Source organism: Oreochromis aureus, linkage group 7 (genome assembly GCF_013358895.1).
Source record: "Oreochromis aureus strain Israel breed Guangdong linkage group 7, ZZ_aureus, whole genome shotgun sequence".
NCBI lineage: Eukaryota > Metazoa > Chordata > Actinopteri > Cichliformes > Cichlidae > Oreochromis > Oreochromis aureus.
Genome location: NC_052948.1, coordinates 50,339,223 through 50,366,338, shown reverse-complemented (window position 1 = coordinate 50,366,338; position 27,116 = coordinate 50,339,223). Strand labels below are relative to the sequence as shown.

The 27,116-nt window shown below is 38.1% G+C and overlaps 1 long non-coding RNA gene across 1 annotated transcript; it reads left to right on the top strand.

Annotated features, from left to right (window-relative positions):
- On the top strand, window positions 1–22,535 carry LOC120440998. The gene is made up of 2 exons (XR_005613704.1): window positions 1–57; window positions 19,473–22,535. It is a non-coding gene; the product is annotated as an uncharacterized LOC120440998 (long non-coding RNA).
- The last annotated feature ends 4,581 nt before the right edge of the window (window positions 22,536–27,116 follow it).

Sequence of the window (27,116 nt, the reverse complement as noted above, 5' to 3'; positions counted from 1 at the left end):
CCGCAGGGTGGATTTAGTGTGGGACTGGTGAATGGCGACCTACCGAGCAACGGAACTGTAAGTCAGACTTTTGTGCTCTTACTGGGGAGAAGAGGATTTTCTCCATCGTCCGGCGTGAGCAGCAAACAGGCCTGCAACAAGTGTGAATGTGAGTGTGTGTGGCGCCCATGTGTGAATATTGTATGTTTAGTGGATTTATATAACGTGTTTTGGAGTGTATATTAGTGAGTCACTTACCAAAAGGTGATAACATAAGTTGGGTTGTTTAATATAATTTGAAAGGGAATTATTTCATTTATACAGTGTATTTCATTTGGTTAAGGAATTGGAATATCATTTGAGTTTAAAAAAGGGATGTGTTGTACAGTATTTGTCTCTGCCCTTACGTTCAGTAAACGTTTCGTTTGTGTTAAAGAGTTGTGTGGGGTCGTTTCTTTACTACGGTTAAGTTTAACTTGTGTGTGGCAGAAGTATCGGCTTTTGTACTCGGTATCGGCAAGTACTCAGATCCAAGTATCGGTATCGGATCGGTTTGAAAAAATTGGTATCGTTGCATCCCTAATCTTAAGTTACATTGTTAGATTTGCTTAAGATAGCTTTTTAATTATCTGGCTAAGAGACTTGACAGTTTTTTTAGAGGGGATTGAGGGTTGCAGGGATTGCAGTATATCTAGTAAAGCAAAATGATTTCTTCAGTAAGCATCTCATTTGTTACTATTTACACAAAGTGCTCACAGGCTCCTGTAGTTACAATAGAAATGATCTGTATGCAGCAACTGGTGTCTAGAACTTATATTTACTCACATCCCGACCTTAATCAAGCCTGGAAAAGGATATTGTAGCAGGTTCTCCTTAGTGACAACAGATGGGTGACATTTTTTTGCCACACAGTGCGTCTTATTACACTGTTTACAGGTTAAATTAGCTCTGACACTATTAGAGATATATACTGTGAGAGATGGAGAAAGATGTAGAAAGACAGGACAGGAGAAGAACACGAGAGATTATTTTCAAAAGTAAGTACTGTTAGGCAAGTTAAATTTAACAAACCTGAAATTTAGCACTTGTATGCAATACCTTATTTCATATTTGTATGTTTTAATCAGTTATTGGATCTATACACAGCGTGTTTCCAAATTATGCTGTTTTTAAAAACCTTGCAAATTAAACTGAAGTATAGCAATACTGTGTTTCTTAACCTCCTAGGACCTGGCGTCCACATATGTGGACATCACATTTTGGGTTATTTAGACCAAAATACTCAATTTTGCTCTACAAGGGCCTGATATCCACTTACGAGGACATTATACTGCTACTGTTCTATTGAAATTTTAAACGAATATCCTCATATGTGACTTTCATTTTGCTTAGAAACAAAAAATAGGTAAAAAAAAAAAAAAAATCTGGTAATTCTTTGTTTTTACATTCATCAGGTCCCAATCAGCCCAAATATCAAAGAGACATTAAAAATGGATGCCGTGGAAGAGTTCGGGCCTTAGGAGGTTAAAGGTAGCTTGTGAAATACCAGGTACTTTAGTGCAGACAGCCCTCAATCGTGTGCAGTAATATGGTGATATTTATAGTCAGTCAGCATGCTGGACTGGTACACATCAAGGATACAAGACATAAAATGATGTTATATATAAATATTATCAATTATTATATTTAATGGGATGATTTTGATTAGATTCATTCAAATTCTGCTTGAAAATGAGCTATGTAGTTTGTGAAGCATCTGCTTCCAAGTGGCAGTACACGACAGCTTCTTGCAGCCTGGACACAAAGAAAGATCTTTTCTCCACACTGCACTGATACACCAAATCAGGTTCCCCCACCTGCTAAATCCCACTTTAACACCCGCACATAACTGCTTGCAGTAGCCTCTGGCAAATTGCTAATTTATTCTAACACACAAATGTTAGTGTTACTGTTTTTTTACTCAATAAATCTTCATAAAATGGCCAATCAGTTTACTTCTCAATACTTTTCTCTCCTGCCTCATTGTACTTAATTCACAGCCGTTTGGTTCCTAGTGCAGGGATTAATCTTTTAGTAATAGGTTATACATATATAAGTTCAAATTTCATTTTCTTTAAAATCTTCCCCTGATATTTTATAACTGTGTGTGACTCAGTCAGTTATATACACTTTTTTACTTTTGAAAAAGGCCTTTATGTCAATACTTGTAATTATAATAGGTGACAGCAGTTTGTGAAGTGTGTTGCTAAAAAGTGAGTGAGTGAGGTAGCTGCTAACAAACAGACCATCATCTATTCTGAATACAGCATTCTGAAATTGCACGTAGAGGGCAAAGATGTACTTTGAATGTGCTTTTATGCAATTGTTATTTCCTGTATTTGTATTTCTTCTGACAACGAATGCTGTAATGTAATACAACATTTCAACAGAAGAAATCTCCTCAAGTCCCCTTGATGGTACTGAAATGTGCTTGAACAAGCAATTGGACCTCTTATTCCATGATCAATATCACAGGCTGTGAGGCATTCTAAGGATGAATTAATAATACAGTTTCTTTGTAAAATAATACATGGACACAAGGAAAAAACAAAAAGTATTGGTCACATATGGATGAAAAACGTGCCACACTGGAGAGCCACTGAATCACTCCACCTCATTACAAATCATGCATAATGTATAAAAGATTGGGTTAGAAAACATTTCTTTCCTCTGTGTGGTCATGTGTTTGTGCTTGTTTTGTATGTTGTTTTTCTCTGACCTGAAACATGCTCTCAAGAGGTGCAGCAGCCATATATTCACCGCTGCCCGGAGGCCTTGAACCTAATTGGTCTCAGAGCCCATGTCACTTCACAAATTTTACTGTAATTTACACTGGTTAGCTAATCCCTCGGAGGGCTTTTGGGTGTGGAGGAACATTCTCTCCACATTTTGTCATGGTTAGTATTTACCTTTGTTTTTGTTAGACGCCTTTTGACCTCTAATTTCCCAGCAGCAAATACTGATCAATATGTAAGAAAAATGATGATAACCTCAGTCTGACCTCGCTCTTTGGATCCAACCAGGAGGAAATGACTGTCTAAAGGGGAAAGTGTAGATTTACTGTATTTTTACACCAATTTATTATAGCAGTAGTTTTATTTTACAGTAACTACAATGCTAACCTCTGTCTCCAGAAGACATTGAAGTCATATTTTTTATGTATATACTGGACAGTGAAATAACCTTTCACTTTGTAGTTCATGATGGTTTCATTGGAGGCCATTAACCAGTTCAGTACAGAGTTTGGTATTGTAGTGTTTCCATTCTCATATTCCACAACATTCAAGGTTTGTGTTGAACTCCTGGTTCTATTTAGTTGTAAATTTTATGATTGAAGAGAATATTTACAGTTTACATACAAGAGCAGTTAAGACCAAGAGACTGTGGTGGTGTATCAGGGAAAAGTATCGCTATCCAAAAACATATGAACAGGTGGCAGCTAGATTTACCAGCATAACCACTGCTTTACGTTGTGCATGCTATTTACGCTCTAACAACATTTTGTCAAAATATTACAGTTCTTAGCCTAAAATTAACATTTTACCATGTACTGTTTTTTTAGTATTTCCCTTGTAATGTCAATGTAATTGTTTATTAAAGTAAAATTATTACCGTACTGTAGATCTGTCTCTATAAAATACAATTCTTTGAAACAAATGTGCTCACCAATGTACCATGAATTCAGTTGCTTGTCTTTCCTGGACTTCGACAAGATAGAAAAACCCAAAAACCTCTGTTGGATTTCCTCTGCTCCTTGCACCACTTGGTTGTAGAAATCCAGCTACTGTATGTTTAACATTTCATGACCACAAAGATGAAGAATGGTTGGTGGAAGTCTTAAATTCTCGTGAGTCTGCCAGCGTGAAACTTTCCCTAATCCAGGTGGTCACTAAAACATTTTTATGCCCTTACAGTATGTTGACTGTTTTCTAAATGAGATAGCGGACATCAAGCAAAATGATTTTCAGAAGAGTTAAGTTTTTAGGTCTGACTCAACAGAAGCCAATTTTACAATAACCTGCGTTTAATGTTATGGCTTTTTTTTTTCCTGAAAGGTATCAGCGTATATGGTATTTACAAATACTGAAAGAAATTTCTTGTTACCTTGTAGTTTTATGGTATCTAAGATCAATGTTATGTGTAATTTAATCTTCAAGATTGGAAGACATTTAAGGAATATTTCCCATACCACAATTGTTGGCATTAGTTTTAAGCTGTTTTAAGCATCTCTCTCCTTGCGTTTTTTGCATGTGTTGAGAATACCTAGAATATTATTTATGCCTGAACATAATTCACAATTTCACCTATGTTCTTGAAGGCAGGGAAAGATAGCATCTTCACATAATGCAACGTTAAATGGCCTGTAAAACAGCAGCTCAGAAACCTGACAGTAACAATATGTAGCTGAAATTAGAAAAGCCTTGTCAAGACTTGTCAGGTTGGGCATCTACTCTAACATAGACTGCAGAGGCAATGATCGTACGCTGATGATGCACAGCTGTGAGCCATTATCATTCCCACCAATGCAGAGAACACCCAGTCCCCCCAATACATAGAGACACACACACACATACACACACACTATCCAATGAGAGAGAGAAAGAGACTGAGCGACAGATAGAGAGGCATCCCAGGCTTCTGTAGAGTGAAGACATTTAGGATTCATTTCATCATAAGATCACAAGCCATCATATGAACACAGCTCTATAGAAAGGTACAAGGGGGGTAACATCTGAGCGAGCTGCAGACTGGCAGTGAGGAAAAACCTCAGAAAGCAGAGGGGGGAACAAAGAGAAAAAAGTAAGAGGTGAGAAGAAGAGAGAGAGGTTGAAAGCACCCACGGCCGGACAGTGGGGGAGTGGTCAGTGTAATGTTACCGATCTTTTCATTAAAAGATTAAAGACTTTTGTGCGTCTAAGTCTTTAGTGAGGTTTATAATAGACTCGACCCTAACAATGACTCCCAAAGGTACAAATTGTTAAGATGGAGATATTTGACTCATATTAGGCAGGATTATATATGGTATTTAACTTTTATGTAATGCAGTTAAAGAATAAAGCAGTTTAAATTTAATACTATGCACCTCAGTCATATATGGCTTTTAAAAGTTGGAAGGCGATGAGGTGGTTATTCATTAAATCACAAATAGCAGTAGTCACTTCTTCCTGCAAGTACTTTCCTAAAAGTGTTGAAATCTGATTCTTATGAGAAAAGGTGACAGAACATTGATATTTTGTGATTGTGAGAAGGTCTTTTTTTATTGTAATTTAAACCCTGAAGTCCTACTAGTGATAGGTGATAACACTAATTGTAGCATTTGGAGATCAAAACTGACTTAAAATTAATGAAAAACGAGTAGTTTTTGATGCATGTCATTTAGAAGATTACTTTTCCTTCTCTCACTCTGCCCCACTGTATTCATCTGAACTTCACCAACTTAAAGCTATTGGATGCCGCCTGGAACGTCTGTTCAGGAAAACAGGAGTTACTATTCATAAGGACATGTATCTCAGTCATATACAGCACTATAAAGAAGCTATTTATCATGCTAAATCTGCTTACTACACTTCTATTATTAAATCCTCTGAAGGAAACACTCATACATTGTTTTTTTACATTACAAAATATTGTTAAACCTCCAGATACCTCAGCCATACATACACACTCTGCTGCAGACTGTAACAAATTTATGGACTTTTTTATACCAAGACTGTGAATCTTCATCAACAATTGCCCTCTTCTTGTGATATGGTCAATTGTTCTACCTGTATTTTTTGTCCTACTCAACTGTCATCCACATTTGAAGTACCTACAATTATTCAGCTATCTTCCATAATTACTAAGTTAAAGTCATCATCGTGTAAACTTGATCCACTGCCAACTAATTTTGTTAAACTTTCACTCCCCTCTCTTGGCTCATTAGTTGTAAATATCATACACTCCTCTCTTATATCTGGTTCTGTTCCATCTTCTCTTAAAACTGCAATAATAACTCCAATATTGAAAAAGAATGGTTCAGACTCTTCCAATCTAAATAACTTCAGGCCAATTTCAAATTTGCCTTTCCTAGCCAAAATTCTGGAAAATATGGCTGCACAGGTTCATAGACACCTCACTGGAACATTTACGACCAGTTTCAGTCTGGCTTCCATTCATTTCATACTACAGAAACAGCTCTCGTAGAAATCACAAATGATCTTCTGCTTGCAGCTGACTCTGGACTCATCACCATCCTCATTCTCCTTGACCTTACAGCAACTTTTGATACTATCTCTCACCGCATCCTTCTTCATAGATTAGCATCTATTGGCATCAATGGTACAGCACTCGCCTGGTTTACTTTGCATCTCTCTGGCTGTTCACAGTTTGTTTAGTTACTCACTCACAGATCACGATCTACCCCAGTTAATTCCGGTGTACCCCAAGGCTCTGTCCTGGGTCCTTTACTTTTTATCATCTATCTCCTACCCCTAGGTAATATTTTCAGGAAACATAGCATCCAGTTTCACTGCTATACAGACACCCAGCTCTACTTATCTTCCAAACCCACAGCTACTCTACTTAAGGGCGATCGTGGCTCAAGACTTGGGTGTTTGTCTTGTAATCGGAAGGTTGCCGGTTCGAGCCCCGGCTCGGACAGTCTCGGTCGTTGTGTCCTTGGGCGAGACACTTCACCTACCGCCTACTGGTGTTGGCCAGAGGGGCCGATGGAGCGATATGGCAGCCTCGCCTCTGTCAGTCTGCCCCAGGGCAGCTGTGGCTACAACTGTAGCTTGCCTTCACTGGTGTATGAATGTGAGAGTGAATGAATAGTGGTATTGTAAAGCGCTTTGAGGGGTCCCAAAAAGCGCTATATAAATGCAATCCATTATTATTATTACTCTCCCACCCACACTCATTTCTGGCTGTTTAAGTAAAATCAAGGTCTGGTTTACTCACAACTTTCTTAAACTTAATGGCAATAAAACAAAATTTATTTTAATAGGCACCAAATCAAAACTGACTAAAGTTCCAGCCAGAGGTTTTTCACTATCCATTGATAGCTCTGTTGTCATGCCCTCCCCTCAGGTTAAGAGTCTTGGTGTCATCCTCGATAGCACATATAAATAATATCACTCGGTCTTCCTATTTTCATCTTCGTAATATTAACCGCCTTTGTCCTTCACTCACTCCAAACAGTACCGCTATACTTGTCAATGCTCTTGTCACATCCTGTTTACATTACTGTCATTCTCTTCTCTATGGTCTACCTCATAAATCTCTTCATAAATTGCAATTAGTTTAAAATACAGCTGCACGTATTATATCCAGAACTAGATCCACTGAACATATAACACCTGTTCTTAAAAAGCCCACTGGCTTCCAATTCACCTCGGTGTCAATTTCAAGATCCTGCTTCTTACCTTCAAAGTGCTTCATAATCTTGCTCCTCCATATTTATCTGATCTTCTCCATACATACTCACCTCCTCGTACACTTCGCTCGTCTTCAGCTTCCCTTCTGTCTGTTCCACCTGCTCGCCTGACTACCACAGGACTCATTATTATTATTGTTGTTATTATTATTACTTGTGTGAACACGCTTGTGAACATAAAAAAAAACGACGCCTTTGTATTGCCGAGGGTTAGAGTTAGAGTTTAACCTATTGCAACTCATTGTAAGTTAACACTTACAATCTGAACTATCACTCTGAACTACCCTACTTAGTCATCCTCAAATCAGGACCATCAACAGCTGTCAGTCATGCTGGCAAGTCTTTCAGTCCTTTCTGGATGGATACAAAGGTTCTCTCTCTCACACCAATATCCTGTACTCTTAATTAGACAACATCTCTGTTTCCTTTCCAGAAACTCCCCAGTGCATGGTTCTCAAACTTTTTTCTAACATGCCCCATTTCAGAAGCCAAACAAAGTTTAGAAACAGAAAAAAGAAGATCCAAGTTGAATTAAATAAAGGTCAGTACAACAGCATCAGAACACTCTTTTATTTTCCCTGTAAAGAAAAAAAAAATAGCTTATTTATTTAACCTGGTTATCCATGCACCCCCTGTGGTGCTTATACTTACACTTACCCACTAGCATTTTCTGTTTTTAACTGGTGTATGAATCATGTTGTGTAAGGTGTTTTCTATTCTGTACTGCATAGTTCACTTTCAAGAAGCACTCAGATAGTGCAAACCTTCGCTAAGGCAGCTCATTCTCTGTGCCGTATTTACTTTTAAGGGAATAGTATTCTAATTTGTATATATTCATTTGTTCTTTGTTCTTTTCAAATTAATTTTAAGATGTTTGTAGTGCAGTAAAAATAACATGTTTTAGGGTAAACTTGAAAGAAATGCAGATGTGAAATGAAAAAGTTAGATCAGAGATCAAATGTGTTTTGGATTCAAATTATAATTTGATATTTAGAATCCCCACATCAGTATCATTTCCAAACTGCTGCCAATACAAATGAAGGCAGTAGAATTGTTAAGGATAGTTTTATAGACTAAATACTTTTAATGGAAGTATGACCCTTTTTAACTTTGAAAAAGAGTTCAGAGGTCCAAAGTAATGTGTAAGAATCTCCAAATATCATTCCCTATATGTCTATATGATGTCAATACAAACAATGGCAGTAAGTAACATTGTTTTAAATATCTCTTTACAGCATTATTATATGTTTGACCTTGAAGGATATCCGAGGTCATCAAGCTTCATACAAAGCATGTAGGAAGTTTAAAATCTTTATATCTTACTTTCTGTATGTTCACATTACACACCACACTTATAAGAATCATTTCAAGTTCTTAGACTTTTTTGTCATTTTTGATAAATAAAGTTGACCTTGAAGACCTTGGTGGATGTAAGCCAAATTTTAATGTTTTCTTAACATGACTCCACTCTACGCCTTTGCATCATTCATTTAAAACCTTTTGAGCTTTCGTGTTTACAGACAGAGACAGTGAAATGCACCAGTTGCGTTACAGTCCAGCTCTCATGCACCACCAAATTTCACAAGTGACGCAAAAAATGTGTTAAGCACAAAGCAGATGAAGAGGGCAGGAATGCATTCAGATTTTACACATATTACGTAAAACTCTACTTTTCTTGCAGGCTGTGCAATTCCTGTCCTATCAACTGCGGTAGACTCCTCCCTTTATGGATTTGGGCCTTCTCTTGTGTTGCCATGACCAAAACCTATGTGCCAGCCTTTTCTAGGCACAAGTGGACACACCTGCTGTAGTAGTTGCCGCGTTACTGTCTTCGAAACACTAGATTATTGGTTCAAGCCCTTGTCAGGACACCTGTCCAGTAGGGTTCCCAGCCAATGCTACCCAAGTCTATGTCAGAACAGGTAACAAATAGCAAACACCATACTGGCTCAGATGTCGCCGAGCTTAAGGTCCACATCAGATGTTGGTGAAGCAGGATTTATTAATGCATGTGTGTGTGCATACTGTCATGGGTTCAAAGTATTAGAGATGGATACAAGAGGAAAACCAAAATAACAACACTGGTCCGGCCGGGTTGAGTCAAACAATGATTTTAATGAACACACGTGTGGGAGATGAACACTGCACACAGACAACATGAGATCTCTCACCGAAAACCACACAACAATAGTTTTTATGAAAATCAGGGTATTGGGACGCCCCCTCATGCGTAAAGTAGTAATATGGGATTATGACAATACCTGTAAATAGAAGATTAACATGAGGTTATAACAATCACTGTCATCTAAACTTTAATGTAATGTCAATAGCTTCAACAAATGCTTTAATGCAATGCTTATTATATGATTCTGATGCAATGATAAAATAACAGTAAAATATCTCTTCTTAATACATATTTATATGTTAAAACATATTTATAATTCATATATATATAATTAATATTACAACATGTTATTATTTATTTAATAATTCTGTCAAGGATAGACACAAGGGAAGGGAAGCTTGTTATTGATTATTACATACAGGAGCAAAAATGGAAAAAACCCCAAAACAAAACAAAACAAAACAAAAGGAAAACCAGTTTTGCAACTGAAGCTTTTAGCACAATTCACAATGCTGCTCACAGACAGGGTCTTACACAGGGGTGGCTCCGCTCAGCTTTGAAAGGTCTTCATGCTTTTTGCCTTCACTAGAATTTGGCAGCCAGTTCCAGCCCTTTTGATACAAATTCACCCTGGCCAGTTCACACATAAAAAGATCATGAGCACATGGTTTCGGATTAACTTTTCACAAGGTTACCAACTGGAGAAAAGAATGCTACTCAAGCGTTGCCAAGAAATTTTTATTCTTTCATCTATCCTAATAAATTTTAAACATATTTAGTGGCTCAAATGACAGTTGCAAACACAAGCTCTACTACTTCAGGTCTTTTTATTACATCCCATATTTTGACTTATAGCACTGTTAGTGGCATACCGGAGAACATGTTGGAGTATTTAGCAGCCAGAGGTCTGGAGATAAACAGAAAAAGAAAGGAGGATAAATGTTGCTATTACTTTGGATATTGGATGAACTTCCTTTGACACATATCAAAAAGAAAGGCAAGTATTTAATAACAAATGTGGGGGTAATATGTCAACGCTGTGTACATCCCAGTTTTGCTGATCCCAAATGGCCAAGACAGCCATTAATTCAAGTTTCAAAATAAAACAACAGGGGGTAGGAATGCATTTTAACAAGAGTGAAGTTTGGCACCAAGCAGTGATCCTCATGAACCCGTAAGTCTTGACAATCACAATAAATTTTTGCTTCTGAAGACAAAAGAGGATCTAAAGACATGATAAAAATCCCTCATTTAGAGCCTTCCTTGGACTTGACAGGGAGACATAAATGCAACACTACAGATTTCAGCCGTATCTCTGCTGACCTGCTGAGACATGGAAAGACAATTATAGGGGAGGAAGATGACAAGCTTGTCAGCATGACGGCTCACTATGAATTCCATTTGTCCTCCAAGCCTATTCACTGTGAGTCACACCTGATTGAACCTCCACAGGGGAATGAAGAGCAGCCTTTATAGCAGACTTACTCTGCCTGTTTGCTTTAGATCTACATGTTGTGATACATATTTGTATGCAGCAGGGATACTATAAATATAGGGTTTCATTATGCACATACAAGCACTTACAGCCTTCGGAATTGACTTAAATAACTCACCGTGAAATGCAAACACTAAACTGAACAGAAATGCCACCGGAAACTGAAAAAGAAAGAAGAAAGAAAAGCAACACAAATAGCAATGGGGAAGTTTGCAAAGAATGCTTAAGGATTATAGAGCATATGTGCAATTAGTACAGATGAGTCATAGAATTTGCAAAGATGCCAGTAGTTATATTACTACAAAGCACATAAAATAAAATAAGCAAACCAAAAAAACATGTAAGAAAAATAAAACAGAGAAAACAACAGTCGGGTTCCAGAGGCATTGATTAAAATCGCTGTCGTCATTAAAATTTAATTTAATGATTTAAATTATTCTAGTATAAAGTGTAGATACATGAATATGAATAGAAGGTCGCTGTTTCTTGAAGGCGCAAATTAAATTATTTACAAGGAAATTAATATGCCTAGAAGGTTTGAGGGATGGTATGGTAAGCAGATGGTGAGCGATGCACCTTAGATGTACAGGATTAAAACATCAAGATCTGTTAACCTGCAAACCATAGGTCTGAGTTTAAGCTTAGGCAGGAGGACAACCTGATTAGCTTTCCAAATATGCACCGTGCTTGTGTACTCCATCAAAGCATGTGCTTTAAAGTGTCTAAAAGCTCATAATTTCAAATATATTTTGAGTGAAAAAAGTGATTTGACTCTTAGCAGTTTCATTAAGATTGAATTGACCCTCTCCATAACTTAGTGTTAAATGACTTATATTTCACAGAGGGCATAAAATTGTGATAAAAGAGCTCTTTAGAGTTTTCAGATAACCAGCTTTAAGACAGTGACTGTGATTGAAATCACACATGAAGATGTGAGAACGAGGCCAAAGGAAGATCTGTGCATACGACTCTAGGATGTGTGCTGCTTAAAACCTTTAATACCTGCAAATGCATGTCTTTTATTGGCTGTATTCTGTGCTTTGAGACTCGCTAATGAATACATTGTAGATGTTTACAAGATAACTGCACACAGTCCCACAAAACCTGTATCCTTCGACACTCCCCAAGGTTGCCACTGGACCAGCTGTTCATATAAACTTAACAGGTGTTTCTCTTTCCTGAGAAACTCGCTCACTTCATACTATTTTTTCCTCATTTTCTTCTTCACCAAATATCAAGGTGCATTTCCCATGTCATTGATTGCTCTCATTTAAGCAGTCCATTATGTCACCCAGTATAAGATGCTTACTCTGTCTGTCTAGCTATCTATATTATACTGATTTGTCTGCAGATACAGAATTTGTTCCAATATACCTCATATGTGTTTTACAAGAAAAACAGGAAATGAGCAGGCACGCACATTATGACAGTTCATTACATGAACCCTCAGGCATTTTAGCAACATGCTGGACCTTGAATCCACAATATGCTGTCCACAATCCTAAAACTGTTCATTTCACCACACTTTCTTTTTTTTAAATGTCTTTTCAAATATATAAAACTGTAAAAATGCATTGTGATTTAATTGGCTCAGTTTTGGACTTGTTTATAGCCAGTGTACTTTTAAAGCACAGTTTGATTTCATTCCTCACTAACCACTTAAAAAGTGAAGGTTTTCACACTGAATTCTAGGTTCAGTAATCTACAATATCTACATGTTTGAAACTGCTGCCATTATCAGGACTGTCTTAAAAGTGTAACTTGAACCATGGCTGTAACCAGCTGTGCAGTCACAGAGGTGTGGGCCATGGTCATTTTTGTGCAGGCTTTTACTTTGAAAAGACATGGGGATTCAATTATGTCATGATCGTTATGATTTGGTTGTATTGTCTGGTTTTGGCATGAGGAACGAATGAGAGTAGGATCAGAGTCATTAGGCATGGAACTTTTTCCTTTGTGCTATTTTAACGTCAAGTGACGGGAAAATCTTTTGATTTATTAAGTTTTTGTTGTTCATACAACCCTTATCTTCCAGAGTTCTATATACACAGTTTCTCCAACCAAAGACGTAAAGCAATACAAAATAAAGTCAATTTTGTACACTTTTCAAAATTTGTGGTGTTGACTGTAACAGAGTTCTAGGACTTTGTGTCTATAAAAGTGTAGACTTTGGTGCCAGTCATCCGAGCACAGGTGCTACACCTTAAACATGACACAATAAGAGAAAAAAGTTCTGAACTTTACTCATTAGGTTATGACCCTGATTGGAACACAAATGATCACACAAAATGTAAGCTTCATGAAATATTGTGAAAAAATACAGCTACAATATGCCAAAACAGAGTAAGGACATGGTCCTGTGATCAGTCACCTATCTTAACTGTAATGGACTTTTCAAATAACTTGAGTCAAGCAAGACAGAGAGATAGTTAGCAAACTGATATAAGTTGAAATAAACTGGCCACATTTGGTAAACAAAAAGAAAATCAGATGTGATTGCATGTTGTAAATCAACCTGGCTTAGCCAGAGCCGAAATATAATGACTTCCATCTAACCATGGCACCTTTACTTTTATATTGTTTCAGCGTTAGACTACTTTCTATTTCAATTAATTTCATCTTCATATACATAAATATTGTTGACATGGAGAAAAGGGCCTATCTATTCTATCTCAGCATCAAGCAATATTTTCATTTCCTTGTGTATGTTTGTATTTTGCCTCCCTCATTCCTTCTGTCGAAAATAATTACATCCAGCCATCTGTTACAAATTGCTTCCCAAAACAATGGTTAAGTTTTTTTTTGTTTTTTTTTTGCTTTGTTTTGTTTTTTTGGCACGAGCTCATGATATGTGCAGTATTTATTTAAGAACGCAATGTAAACATTATCTCTCATTTCCAAGTTTCATCATTTTGTATTGACATTTCTGGATGGATGGTTGGATTTCTGTGCTCTTTTTCGTTTTAATACGGCAAAAGTGGAGGTTATACAAGCCTTCTGCAAAATATCACAGCACCATCATATATTTGCACCCCAGTGCACACAAAAGCACAAAGTTTTTCTATCATAAAAATGCAATCAATCGAAGCTCCAACCCCGTGCCTTCTATGTATTGTTATTGTACATCACTGATTGAATATCTCAGTCTCAGGCCGAGTTTTGCGTACCCTTGAGAGAACAGAAGCTGTTAACTGCTGTTTTAGTGGCTTTATCAGTGGGTTGTAACGAGGACATAAACATTGTATAATAAGATATTCTGTTGGGATGTGTTCTTTTTTTTTAAACACTCAGCCATTTCCTGTGCCCTCAAATCTTTAAATTATGCATGGAAGTGCAATCGCTATTATGTGTTTCTGATTAGTATTTTTTTAAAGTAAATGGCTGTTTTGTGAGCGCGTATCCTCCCTGAGGAAAAAAAAAAGAAGTTTAGATGAGTTTTAAGAGAGGCCGAACAAACCGGTTTGCTGTGTAGAAACCTCAGTGTGACTCTTTGTCAGAGGGAGAAAAAAGAAGTTGAAAGGGATGGGGAGGGAGGAAGAGCAGAGAATTACTGAGGATTCTCACAAATTGTTTGGCCGGACCGACTTGTCAGAGAGCTGGGTGAAGGGGGCTCTAGATGAAAGTATTAAGATCAGCCCTGAGTTTTGCAATTGTGTTTTCGCCACATTCAGCAGCTTCCACCGCAAGAGACTTTAAGCTTCAGTGGAAAAAAAGAGAAAGAAATAAGGAGTTTCATGACCACTTGATAGTCTGTATGTAAAACAATTTCCCCCCAATAAATGGCTTTACAATTGTATTAGCGCCACAGACGTTTTCACTATTTGCAGCTTTCGAGTGACTACTCCCTAGTAACATAAATACCGGCCAGAATGTGCACATATGCATATTTGCGTTCTGCTTGATTTGGGGGAGCTATTGGAAACAGTAGAAGCATCTGTTAGACCCTGTAATCCATCCAGATTTTAGCCCTGTGAGCATCTGCTGCAGCACACTCCAAGAGAGAATCTGTGCTAGAGAAGAAGACGAGGGAAGAGGAGCCGTATGAAAGCAAGGGAAACAAAGACACTGAAAGTAAACACAAAAGTTGGGAATGAGGAAATGTATCATTTGTATCTGTAAAGTACTTTAAGTGTGATAATAGTTAGCCATGTAGTTGAGATTTATGTGCAACACAATGGCAGATGTGTTCCTAGCAAATCTGGTATAACTAAAAGTTTTGGCACTCAGAGTAATACTCATTGCTATGAGATGGCAGAGGCACACTTCTGTCTTCGACCACTGCGATGCGAGCCTGTGCCACGCCAGCTGTCGTGGTCATTACAAGGTGGCAGCAGTGCCAACCCCTTGGTCGGCCAGCAGCTGCCTTAGCAATGTGGACCTCTCAGATTAAGGCTGGACCCAATCTGCACTGATCTGTTCGAGGAAACAGATGACGATGAAGGGACAAACAGCTAGAAACAGAGACAGCGCAACTAATCCAGACAGCAATCAGACCATGCGTGCACACACACACAAAAAAAACTCATCACACAAAATTACTGCAAATGCTGCAGATGCCTTTAATGTGGAGATGAAGCAATGAGCAATGTGTTCTCGGTTAATTTAGAGTCTTTTAGGGTGATTCTGGGGCTTGATAGCAATTGTTACGCCTGTCGAAGATGCGTCTAAGGTACGGGAGGTATTCATTTACGCACCAGAAATCGTTTTTGTACCATAGTTAAATTTATACCTGATGAAGGGAATGTGTCTGTGTGAGATAGCACTTGCTTACTATCCCTTCTGGGGTGCTGATGAAAACATTTTTTTTTCCAATGCTTCTAACCGAGAGAGAGAATATAAACAAACAGCTGTGCAGCACCAGTGACGCCTGTGTTTTTACTGAAAAAACACTCTTAAATATCAGCTTGCTCTCACCTCTTCCAAAAGTAGAACCTCTATTTATTTTTTTGTTTTGGTAGAGAACAGTGTTATATCAATTTTTCTAGTAGTCTTCTCAGAAAGAATCCTCTACAAAGATGACTTTGGGAACCACTACAGAAAAAAAATTAGTTTTGTTTGTGGAGATATTTTAGCATACTTTACTTTTGTCTTGATTTTGTTTTTGTCATTGAGAATGAATCCTTTATCTTTTTTTTTCTCTCAACAGGTGTTGATTTTATAGAAAACATTGGATACCCATATTGCATCTGATCAGCTTGGCGGACACTACAATGCAAAAGTCTTGAGCCATCCCACATTTCTTTATGCTTTCCTGTGGAAAATAGATACATTTTAACTAGGATTGCGTTAAACTGGCTGAACATGTAGCCCCAAATCACGACAGAGCCTCCGCTGCAATGTACAGATGGCTGTAGAAACTCACTGCTGTGCCTCTCTCCTGACCTCCTTGGCAGATATTGACAATAATTTGAAGCAAAAATCTCAAATTTGGACTCAGCCCTCCACAGTTCTTGTGTAATTTGCCATACCTCAGCCTCTTCTCCTTGTTTCCCTTGCTTAAGAATGTAAAAATGAGTGACAAAGCAGGGAATGTCCAAAGAAAAGCTTTGTAATACCTTCAGAAAGTCTGGAGAACTATTGCTCAAGACCCCTTCAAAAAAAGGAGGGGGAGGAGTGGCTCAAGACAAGATTTTAACCATATCTTGATATTTTGCAATGTTCTTTCTTTAAAGCACATAAATGACTTTTATTCATAGTAGTATTATTATGATGTACCCTACTATGCAGCAGCTATATAATTATAAGTGTGTGCATGTCTGTCAGCTAACTTGATATTTCAATGATCGGAGAATAATGAACCCAGCTTTATGCAAATGCAAATAAAAATATTAGCCTTTATAATTGGCAGTCTGCAAATATGGTCTCAATCTAGACTGATATCCAATGACACGGCTAATAGCGGATTCATAGACAGGAGTGACCTTCACCAGCAATGATAAAATATGAATATTTCTCTTTAGGCTGTTGAGCTGCTTGCATGTTTTCTTGTGGAGAAGGGCATTAAAAGGGGATGTTGAGGGGAATACTAACAAGAATCAGCAGCTTACACTGCATATAGGAAATGAGTGAGTGGTGCAGAAATCAATAAAAACTCAGCAAGCCCTGTTCAGACAGTGGGCTCATCAATTTTAATTGTGGTGGATATACAGTCATCTGCTTTTGCAACATTAATCCAGTGAGTTCTAGGTCAAAAGATTTTGATTCCGCTCACACTGATACGAGCCATATTACACAGATGAGTCATGGATTAATGTTATTGGACACTGGAATCGGCTGTAACTGCTCGTACTGTCCGGCTAAAATCCAACCCAAAACAAAAAGTAGGTGAGAAACTTTTGTTCTAGTCACAACAGAAAGTTTCAACTGTTTGTCGTTCCCCTTGCCCTATTTTTCACTGCAGTCATTTCCCAGAATCTTTTCCTACAGAGTCATGCTCTTCTAATATGCACACAATTTGGTTTTGTATTGTTAGCGAGACTTTCCCTTTCCTTTTTTTCGGAAGTGATCCTGAGCAAATGCAGGGGTTTCTTCTACAAAATAACTCTGCTGCCTGAGGGCCCAGTGGCCATAGTTTAATTTAGGTTTTTAACCTTGTCCATAAATTGTTATTCACCAATAAATTGTTGATCTCTTAGCCCAGAGAAGGGAAGCAAGAGGGGAAACTCTTCCTTATCTGTAGCATGATAAGCTTCTGCAATGTTCTTTCATTTAATGTTTTACTAGCACACAACTTTTCTGGTCTTTTATCACCACAGATTCAACTTTAAATTGGCTGGCATCAAATTCAGCATCACCTTTTTAAATTAATATATACAATTAAACAAAAGGTTCTCACTTTCAGTGCGTGTTTTGTTGTCTATGTAGAAGATATAGGCTTTTAATGAGTTTCAAATTAATTGCTTTTTGTTTTTATATGTATTTTATGTAGTGTCCTGACTTTTATCCAAAGAGGGTTGTGCAGCATCTAATAATTAAATAAGCTTTGCCCCCAATGAACAACATTTTTTAATTAGATTTATGAAACAATATTACAGCCAAATGTGGCAGAAAGTCGTGACAGCTGAGTTGAGTGAAACGGTGAGTTGGTTCTTTAGGTTTGTCTATAAAGCGCAATTAAAAAACATGTTTTTGTGCTTTTTTTATAGCTTCTGCATTATATACCATAAATCTATTAATATGTTTGATTACTGTAGATGATGTCTTTCTATGTGTCTGTGTTTTCACTGTGTCTTAACAGTATTGACCTGTAAAAGACGTGAACACAGGTGACAATCATCCCCTCTTGCTGCTTGGATGGGTTGCCTTTGGGGAGGTGGGGTAGTACAGAGATCATACAGATAATTTGCTTGATAGTGACAAATGTTGGTGTCACAATTCCCTTTAAATATTTCAATACAGGCAAACAAGAAAATATTCTCAAAGTGAAATGGAAATTTTTACAATCACACACTTTTAACCGGTGGTTTGAATCCGAGTCTGACATTTACTCCTTAGATAACCGTTTTTGTACAAAATTCATAATCCCTGAAAACAAATTCACTAGTCTAATATTAGAAACACTAAATACAACACACACACACACACACACACACACACACACACACACACACACACACACACACACACACACACACACACACACACACACACACACAGAGACTGAGAGACTGAGAGAGGTTAACCAGATTAATCAAAATTTACCTACAAACCCCAAATTAAGACTTCATAGAAGAAGATAAAACATGTTGACTGACATATGGATTCCTTAAAATGCATCCATATGTGAGTCCAAATGTTTAATGTTAATTATATTTAATTCACTTGAATTTAATCTATGTAATGAATGAATTACTATTATTAGTTTTAATAGAGGCAGTGTGCGTGGTTTACTATCTGCCTTGCTCAGATTTCATTGTCGACCACCTCTGCAGGCTTCAGCACAGCTGTCTGCTTCCATACTCTGTGTGTTAAGTGAGTGAATTCAGAAGTTAGAAACTCTACAGTTATTTTCTGAGCTGTTTTTTCCCCCCATTACCTTAACTTTTTGATTGGATGGGGAAAACACACGTTTCAGTCAGCTGAGCCCACCAACTCCCGTAGCTAAAGCTGGCCTGGATTTTAAGTATGATAAATCAGATAGGAGAAAATGGAGGAAAATTGTGAATTTTTCTATTTTTAAAAAATGTGGAGATTTTGCAGAAAATGTCCTGCATGAGGCCCCCAGAATTCTAGGAAAGGTAAAATAGCTGCTGTGCTTACTAGCCACTTCATCAAGAACACAGGTTAGACTTTTTTCAGCTGGGCGCTCTGTATGGTAGCATATAAGCGAGTGCAATGAAATAGTGCTTTCACATGGTTACACTGCTCATGAACTAAGGGTAAATTAATAATACTGACTCATCTGCTCTATATCCTTTCAGGTGCTCCTGGGGAATCCCCATCTGTTGGGCTTCCTGATCAAGGTGCCTCTACTCAAGTCAGGAGACAGGTGAACTGCTGGAAACCCGTCATGCTGAGAGACCTTCTGTCTGGGACTGACAAGATCACAACTGTGTAATTGTTGTGATGAGTCTTTGTCAAATCAGCCACAGAGACAAAAAATGTAACACATATTTATTTACAAGTTGTTTTTCTGCCTAAACCTAACCTGCATTTAACATACATCAGAATATTATAAAGGGATAATCATGTTCAGCAGTGACAGTTATCATGTGCTGCTTCCATCTCTTATGGGTATTTATTAAAAGGTAGTGACAAACTTCCTGTATGGTTGTTTCGGTTGGAGGACTTAATTACATAATTACATTTTTTTTAATCTCAGGCTGAAAGTAATACAGGTAACCCCTCAAATGTGTAAACAAAACCATGTTACTTCAAAGAATTAATTATTATAGCTAAATGGCAGTATCAGTGCTGTGGAATACTTATCCCTTCCCTGGAGACACTGCTCCGTCTTATGGCTGTCCAAGTAGCAGCTCCACTCCACTGCTGCAGAAAATGTTGACTTTTCTATTTTATCAGGCGGTAACCCTTGGGTGACCCAAATTTAGTGCACTTGAGTGTTTTTGTACACGCATTATTATGACTGAATATTAATGATTGAACAGCTGGATGAATGGATGAGAGAAAGTCTCTGATGATTGAAAGAAAACACGATGTTGGCAGAAGTATTTCTCGGGTAAAATCTTTCCCCAGACTAGTAAATCATAGTTCAAACAAGACGACAAGTCTGAAGCCCAGTTTACAGTAGATTAACCACCCAACCTAATTCTAGCACCAGTTTTACACATTAAGAGGATTGGAAGAAGAAATCTTCTTGTTCTGTATTAGCTCCGTGATAGAAGGGGATCATTTGTGTGTTAGCGGGTTGTTGACAAAATCTTCCTGTAATATTAGATAAACACAGATGAAACATACTGCATGTACAAGATTAAAAAGTGGTTGTGCATAAACACTATTTGTTTGGCACAAGTTTCTCCTCTTTTCTTAATACGCTGCATCCGAATATGCTCTGGTGCTCCTCAGTCACATCCCCATCCATCAAACGGCAGGAGATTCTCCAGACAGGGTTCACTCTTTTACCCATCTGTCAATCAGTGCCCACAGGCAGACAGCCCAGGCTCCTCCTGCCAGACCACACAACACCTGCCACCTAATTGCTTGGCCACAAAAGCCCAGCCTTCACCTGGATTCTTGGCCCACATGCCCTAACACTATAGGGAACCCAGCATCGAGCGTCTTACCCTGCTTGATTTTTGGGACTGTGGATCTCACTGTTCACTTATAGGTCAAACACATACTGCAAACACAAAGCGAGTGTATTGTATTCATGAGCCGCGTTGTAACCAGTGAAGGGTTGCATTAAAATAAATCATTTTTCATCTTTCATTAGCTAAGCATGATGGATTGGTGTGTGCTGTTTGTTATATTTTACCTCCTCTGGTGTTCAAACCATATGAAAAAGCCCAGTGGTAGGTGGGAACAAATGGCTAACACGTAAATCCTTAAGAAAGCTGAGAAAACTAAGAGCAGACTGCGGGATACTGAATCATACTGAATCTGAAAAAGTGTACCAGCTGTCTCAGCAGAGTTTCTACATGAACTGTGAACCTGCAGGTACTTTCTTAATAAATAGCTCCTGGATAACTCTGAATGCTAAATGGAGCACAGGAACTTTACATTAATTTCTCATTATGTCACTGGAAATTAGTTTTCATGAAATAAAGAACCCAAATGTATTAGCCCCTGACTTTTTTGGCCCGTTGTTTGTTTTGTAACCTACATTTTTGTCCTGACCCTAAACATTCGTGTGAGTACAGTTTAGCCCGCAATAAACCGCCTGGTACATCACTTTAGGCAAACTTTGAATAGCACATAATTATAATAAGATGTTTCACCAAAAAAAACCTCATATAATATAGAAAAATTATGATTAGGATGTGATGAGTAAGATTTTAATCTCCAGTTTCTAAAATGTCACTTGCTCAGCAATCCTTACCTTTGACAACAATGTCTCATCTTCCTCTCCTGCCGTGTCTTTCTTATATGTTTTTCCATCACCCTGTGCCACAAATGTATGTTTTTTTTCTCTCTGCCAATTAAAAATCGTTGCTCCATTTCACTCACCCGTCTGCTGTAGGGCTGCCTAGAAGCTGAAGTGCCATGCTGGCAATGTTATATCTGCACCTTGAGCATGAGAAGGAAAAATCCATACGTTAAAAGTCATGTGATGTCATTATGTTCTTATTACTGAGCGAGTGGAAGTACATGAAAAATTACAAGTAACGTCTTTGACATTGTGTATTAACCTGCCTATCATATTTAATTGCTCATTAATTGAATATGTCAGACCACCATGCTGGCCCACTTTAACCTCTTGGTAAATCCTACTGGAGTGAAGGTTGCATCCTCTCTCCTAGCATGTAGCAGGAGCCAGGGCAGCCAGAAGCAGAGATGCACTGCAGCACACGGAACAAAAAGAAGCCGAGAAGTAACTAAGAAAAAAAATCTGAGTGAAAATAAGTCCTCTTTTTCTTGAAGTGTTCTGGAGTAAAAGCATAAGTGACTGAGAGATGGGGAAGCTGTCTGTCAGAGTGAATTTACTGCTAAGGTATGGCGTTGGCATATCTATCTGATATCTAAGTGGGTATCTTTCTCATTGTCTGGTGCAAATTGAAGATGCTGAATCACTACCGTGCTGTATATATGTGTACAGCATGTACAGCAAGGAGGATATATTTTATTGGTTCTATAGGAGAATTTAAATGCTAGCTAAAGCTCTGTTTTGTTGTACATAAAAGGCTATTGTAGTACCAAGATATGTTCTGTAAAACTTGTGTTAAGTATTTCACTATAAGCAAAGTCATGTCCAAGTGACGAGATGACGTCAGAGAGGTGCGTGCCTGCGTGCACGAGATTGTTATCGTTTTCTCTTGTGAGCATGCGCAATAAACGGCCAGTGTGGTTCCCAGGCCAAAATGGAAGATGGCTATCGTTATTTTCTCTCCGTGAATATTAAGCCACTAAAGAGTGCAAGCTAGCCACTTTGGAGAAGGTTTACACGCAAGACTGCTGTAGTAATGTCTACCGCTACAACTTGTTTCTTAAAAATATGTTCAGTTTTTTGTGAGAGGTAAAAATGTGCTCAGAAAGCCCACAAAATGTATTAAGTAAGATATCTGGGGATAGTTCATAACTAAGGTAAAATCACTAAAACAATCCTTATTCGATGAAAAGGTTAATTGGCCTCATGTAATTAAAAATAAATGAACCAATGCAATTACTAGTATTTTATTGTCGTGGGTTTTCTTTGATACCTTCTGAAGGACGTGGCGAACTGCCCAACAGTCTGATCATTCCATTCACCGGAGAAGGAACACACCCATTCCATCTTTCCCCCTGGTGAAACACTTGGATGTGGTAAGATTAACAGATCCCACATTCTATTGATGACTGTTATTACTGGGTACACCCACAGAGCGCAAACTCACTTAACACCTGACTAAATACTTTTCTATCTGGAGAAACAGGCAGTGATGCAGTAATAACTAATATTTGCTCAGTTGCCAGAGTATATAACAGGGGTCGGCAACCCTGGGCACGCGTGCCACAGCTGGCACGCAAAGGGTTAACTGATGGCACGCTCGGTGGGCCGATGATTTTTTTTTTTTTTTTTTTGTAGCGGTATAAACAATGAAAGGTGGTGGATTGGCCAGACGCTGGCCGGTGTGTAAAAATAACTCAGTTGTTTGGTGGTGGCTATGGCGTAGCTTCCACTGATTCAGTAACATTAGCAAGTGGTGGAGGCCAGCAGGTGGATGAGGGAAAGGGGAGGCAGGAGGAGCAGAGACCCGAGGCAGCACCGGTCCGAGTGTCAGGTGAACTTAACTTCAGGTAAGAAGTTATGACCTGCAGTCTATCTGGGTCAGATATAAACCAAGTTTAGGTGGAGTTTATTTTCGTTGTGCTGACTTTTTACAGTCAGTTACAATAACTCGTACTGCGTGCTAGCTAGCATGACGGAGTTTTCATCAGCATTGTTGTAGTGAACTTTATTTTATTCATAAGGTTAGTTAGTAGAGTTGCCAACCGTCCCATAAAAAGACGGAATCGTCTCGTATTCAGAGAAAATATTACGCGTTTCGTATTGAGCTGAAAAGGAACGCAGTTTGTCCCGGACTTCAGCTACAATGGAAAAAGACACAAAGCTGGAGTTAATCTGTCGTTACGCTGCACAGCTGCCTCTTCTTCTCTCATTCTCTCCCTCTCCTGTTGCTACTTCAATCATGAAACTGATCAATGATCAGCTGATCGGCTTTTCTGGCGCAAGTCCGTCTCTCTTGTTTGAGGGGGGACGTTGTTAGCTTTCCACATTCCGACACTTCAAAAGCTTCAGGAGCTTTCCGCTCAGCGCAGCATCAGCACCACGGAGATACACGGATACATCCGTAGACTCGAGACAGAATTCCCAATGCGTTTTTGGGACTTTCAGGTGGACCAATGTTTTATTTTCTGATCAAACCAGAAATCTTTAATGAGCAGCTAGATTTGTCTCGCATTAACTGGCTGAGTTAATGCCAGTTAATGCAACATCGAAGCAGCTGGAATCTACAGCTGTGTGTGTTCATGAAGCTGCATTTTCACCTGCTGGACATCACTACCTGACAAGTTTAACTGTCTTCAGAACATTGCAGAGGCCTTATTGACAGTATGTGGGTCTACATATCTGTGTGAGCAGATTTTCTCTCACATGAAGAGTGTCCTCGCTTAGCCGCTCGGAGACCTGTGTCTCTGAGTGGGAGACCAGAGATCACATTAACATGTGTATCTCTGTATTAACAAACATGCCATATTGGCCCAGTTTATTTTACTTATCATTGTTGTGAGGAGACCATAAATAGCATTTGTATTTTCTGTTGTACAGTTCATTTGCTGTCATGGAGTTCTTGTTATTGATAAAAAGTGTCTTTTTTTTGTTTCGAAATAGCTGATAACTATTTGCTGATAGCTGCCAACATCTGTGAACAAATATAATTCTATAAAGTGGTTCTATATAGTGTGTAACTGTTCATATAGAGTGTTATTAAATTTATTGCTAATGCAATCATATGGCACACTGACCTCACAGGAAATTTTAGATGGCACTCGCCATCAGAAAGGTTGCCTACCCCTGGTATATAATTACTGACTTGTACAGAATTTAATGAAATTAAGAACTCGATTAAACTTAAAGAGAATTTTAGTGTTATCAAATTTTATTATTCTTATGAAATTGTGGCCATTTTGTTGCTTTCTTCATTTTTCAGATTTAACACATATGCCAGTGTAAGGAACGCTATGGTAGAATGGCAATGTTTGATTTGATTTTATATCAGTGTTTGGTAAATGGAATCTTTTAAGCTGTTCATTTGTGTTTTCCTTAACTTTGTGTCACAACCTTCCAGCTATTCACTAATCTCACGCATTTTAGCATCTGCCTCTCGAGCCTGTACTCTGGCCCAGTATACTGTAGCTTACTCAGACTGGTTGGTGAGGGCATTACAATAGTTACATAACCATGTCATTAAACTGACACTTTGGATGAGGTGAAATATCTATCAAATATATAGACTGGTGTAGATTAATTGGATTCCTACCCACAAGTGAAATTGAATCATTTTTACTTGATGCTCTGTAGAGGTTCAAGTTTGTGAAGTTAAATAGATTTAACACACAAACATCTGAAGGCAGCTGCATTTCAACACAGACTGTTTTTAACTTGTGTGGACTCTAAAATGTGATAAATGCACGAACTGCAGTTTTACGCTGTTACAACACATTGACGTAAATCCTAATGGGATGTGAAATACAAAATTTTTTAATGACCTTATAATCTGTGCCACTGTTTACTAGACTGCTGCAGTTTATATTTTGATGATAATGTTCATATTTACTTTGTATTGATGATCTGCACATGAACTCAGAATTCCGACTTTTTGCCAACTTTTTTCCCTGAACATAAGCTGTCGGAGCTGGATCAATCCACTAACTGTGGAGCTTAAAGCAAAGCTTCAACAGATCCTGCACAGGTGTGTAGATATGTGTACTTACAGGACTAATCAGATGGCTTTAATCTATTTGCATGTGAGAGTCTTCATCATAGACTGGAATGTGATGGGAATTTTGTTTAGTCTTCATTCTTTTTAGTCTTCGGAGTGTTGAGAACTAGCCAGTTTCTTGAATGACAGTCAACACTTTTTTATGTCCTATGAGTCCTGTTTTAGCTCTTTAAAAAAAAGCTTTAATTTTTCAGCTGACAGCTTCTGGATCCACCTTAAACTTGTCTAAAAGCAGCATTACAAACAAGACAAACCAAAGCAAACAAATCTACCGAAAATTACATTCCTCCCAGTTCCCACACTTGAGCCAGACATTTTCTGTGAGCTGCTGATTGTCAGGGGACTTAGTGTATGCTGTCTGGCTGCAGCTGTTCTGCACCCCAGGGATTTCAGGTCTAATCTGTCAGGTGCATGCCCAAGCATTTCTTTATCAACTTTATCAATAACAGTGCAGCACTGCCAGGGCAACACGGAGAGGGGCGGCCAATAGCCAGTGCTTTGCTTTGGAGCATACAATAATTGCTCAGCCTCTCCTACAAAGAGTCTGGCACGGGAAGGCGTTTTAATACCGCCTACTGCAAACTAAAAACACATTTGGCTGTTTTTCTTCGCTAAAACATATAAATAATATTGTGCGTGTTAGTTCTTTTGGAAGATAGATGAAGATGATGATGAATATTTTGTGTGGATGTTTTTCGGTTTTAGAAGGAAAAAAAGATTTGAATCTCAGAACAGTGATATAACAGAGTAGGCCTTTAAAACAAGTCTGGACCTCCTTTTATAATTAAAAAATTAAACAGTTCATGATTAATGCTATTTTTTAAGCAAAGGTATGTGTTTTATAAATTAAAGCGCTACTTATCAAATTTAAAAACAACTTGGACACACTGCAACTGGCCAAAATCAGCAGGCCTACATATTCAGGTGAATTACGCATTAATCATAATATTTTTCTTCAGCAAACAAAGCAAGAACGTCAGCGCCTCATTTATTTCAATATTGACTCACTCAAAAACAACGCTGACAGTCAAAGAGGGGATTTAAGACTATCATCCAAGATTAATCACTCTTGCAAGAAATATTGAGAAAAGAAAATTTTGTGAAAGTGTTTCAGTCAGAAGGCTTGTAAAAAAAAGATGGAAACACGGTGACCAACTGTGAAAACTAAAATATGACAGGTGAGTGCCAATGTTATTGTTTTTTGAAATAAAACATTCAGATAAAAACAATGTTTTGCTGTGAGTCTGTGATTAATTTGTGTTTTTGCTTCTTCTTCAAACTCTTTACTGATTGAGATGATGTGTGTTCCCTCAACAAAGATGCATAATAAAGAGCTGTTGCATGTGGCATAAAAGGCTCTGGCTCTGTCCTTGTGGCAGTGAAGCTGAATCAGTCTATTAGAGAAGGTGCTCCACTAGCTGAGCAGGATTACCCATGATGAATAACACTTTGTTCAATGACCTCCTC